We start from the raw sequence: 2,459 nt of genomic DNA on the forward strand, positions 1-2,459 counted from the left end.
ATAAAAATTAGTATTTTTTACAAGTTAATATTGTTTTTTTGCGAAACAATTCTAATTAAAATGTATTACTAATATAGACTTTATAATTTGTGATTCATAAAATGATTTATGAAAATTCAAGAGCATATAATTGCATACAATCAAGAAGTTCCTTGCAGACATTTCATTGAATCTCAAATGGGTATTAAAAAAGATACCATCGTCGTTCAAGTATTATACAACATTTATGAAGAGCTATTACATATTATAATAAAATAAAATAAATAAATACAAATCTGATAGTTTTTTTAGTATTTCATTACGTGAGTATTTCAATTCAATTCTGTCGTTCATTTCCAAACTATTCTAGTATTTGTATGATTAAAAAAAAAACTTTGGCTCGTAAAAAAAAAAAGAAAAAAAGAAAAAAAGAGTGCACGTTGAATTTCCCTATTTTTACTACATTTTCACTTCTTCATATTTTAAGCAAAGCATCTTCATCTTGGGAACTATCCCAAAGTCGTTTGTTTAAAAAATGTAACTATAGTTTAATGATATTCAAAAGTAATTTTGAAACATTTACTTCCATGAGTAGTTTTTATAAATACTTTTGTTTTCATAAGGCCTCTCATTTTTGAAATGATTTGTATACCAAAGTAGATCGTTAGAGCTTATAAATATGTCCTTAGGGTCATATAACACTTTAGGAGGCGAGGTAAAAATTGGATTGAACGAGTAGGTACGTTTAACACAAAAATCAATACTGTACTATTTGTTTTGTACGCTTATAAATTGAAAATCTTTGCGATTCACGTATTAGCATATTTACTAGTCTTGAGACTAGGTCCAGCAACTTTTTTTTTTTTTTTGGTTGGGTGTTAAGTGATTTTTTCTAGATATATTTTTCGGTCTCACTATAATAGGTGTTTTATTTTTTGTCTCAAATATTATGAGATGCATTTTTTTTTTTATAAATACCATGATTGATGTATTGAAAAAAGATTTTAGATTATAAAAATCTGGATACTCTTGAAAATCTAAAAAATACACAATATTTTCCAGATCAAATACTGTAAACATATAAGATTCAAAATCTATCATTTAAAATAATACAATGAGAAATTAATAATTGTGAACAAAAAACTAAAATATATATAAATTTATTAAATGTAAACTCTTATTAGACAATTATTAAGCTCTTTGATCATTTTTAATTCATTAGACCGGAGTAAGTGGACTTCTTTGTTCTCCAAGACTTAGAACCATAGAAAGATAAAAGGAATCAAAAGAAATATACTTTTAACTTAATCATCCATCTCATTAGATGCTCGAATTCGGAATATGGTATTCCAGGAGAGACAGTAAGATGAAAATTTTCCCGAGCTATCTGTGTTGAAACTTTGTCTGACGTCAGTGTACCTTGTTCATAATTTGAAAACACATATGATAACATATACAATTGACAGGGTTGATCTTATCCAATGGTACAAATTTTATAATTTTGATCCGGTGTTATCTCTGAACAAAGCAAGCTGAGATGGTTTGAAAGAGCAATTAAGATTCAAAATTTTCTGAGAGGTGCCAAAACTTTGGACAAAGTTTTGCTCTTTTCCGATGAAAACATCTTAATCGTTGATACCATTGTAAATAAGCAGAAGTCCGCCCTCCCCTCCTGACACGAGCCCCTTGGGCTTTTCTATCTAGGGGCGCTGGGTAGGGAGCGTATGTACTAATCCTCACAAGAGTGCCCAGTCTCTAGAGGCTTCCATCAAGAAGGAGTGGACCAAACCTTTGTCTGGCTACATAATCAAAGTTTGCAAGGGATTTCAGCCTCGAATTGAGGCAATTATTAGAGCTGAGGGCTCACATATAAAATAGAAGTTGTGACAACCAGAGTTTTTATATGACTTTGTTAAATGAATGCCCTAACAAACTTCTTGTTTAAATTTTATTGAAAAAAACTTAAAAATAATAAAAAGCGTACCACTAGAAAAGATAATTCTTGTATATGTAAAATCTGTCTTTAAAAAATTGTATCTTTGGGCCGATCTAGACCGAATTTTACGTTTGAACTGAACTGGGCTGAATTTTTCTATGAGATCGGTACAGACCGAACTTATTTTAAGGGCATAATTAGTTTGGTCCAGTAAAAATTGTAAGAGTCTCAGACCGGTTAAGGATTATTAGACACAAACCCACCACTATACTCTACTAAATTGATAATAAAGTCCGTTCTTTAATTAAATGTACCGTATAAAGAACCATAATGAAACTTGTCTTATTTGATGTCATCAAAGTTTTTAGGTGGTCCTGTATTCCCACCTGCAAGTCAAAATCCAAAGGATAAGAAAATACTTGTGAGTTGAAGTCATGGACTTTGTAATGAAAGATTTCAATTCTACTTGAAATAGAAGGACTTTTTTCTACTTCTGTGTAGACTAAACAAATTAGAATGATTGTTATTGAATTGTAGTCATTGT

Source organism: Lepeophtheirus salmonis, chromosome 13 (genome assembly GCF_016086655.4).
Source record: "Lepeophtheirus salmonis chromosome 13, UVic_Lsal_1.4, whole genome shotgun sequence".
NCBI lineage: Eukaryota > Metazoa > Arthropoda > Copepoda > Siphonostomatoida > Caligidae > Lepeophtheirus > Lepeophtheirus salmonis.